This window comes from Carlito syrichta, unplaced genomic scaffold (genome assembly GCF_000164805.1).
Source record: "Carlito syrichta isolate Samal-C Ts95f unplaced genomic scaffold, Tarsius_syrichta-2.0.1 Scaffold309769, whole genome shotgun sequence".
Classification (NCBI taxonomy): Eukaryota; Metazoa; Chordata; class Mammalia; order Primates; family Tarsiidae; genus Carlito; species Carlito syrichta.
Window position 1 is genome coordinate 82,515 of NW_007253865.1, and position 247 is coordinate 82,761.

Sequence of the window (247 nt, forward strand, 5' to 3'; positions counted from 1 at the left end):
CCACTTCTTTGTGTCATCTTTGATTTCTTTGAGCAGTGTTTTGTAGTTTTCATTGTAAAGGTTTTTCATGTTTCTAGTTAGGAAGATGCCAAGGTATTTCATTTTTTTTGTGGCTGTTGTGAATGGAATTGTGCTTTTTCTTTGGGGTTCTGTCTGTTTATTATTGGTATAAAGAAATGCCATTGTCTTTTGCACATTTATTTTATATCCTGAGACTTTGCCAAAGTCCTTTATCAGTGTAAGGAGG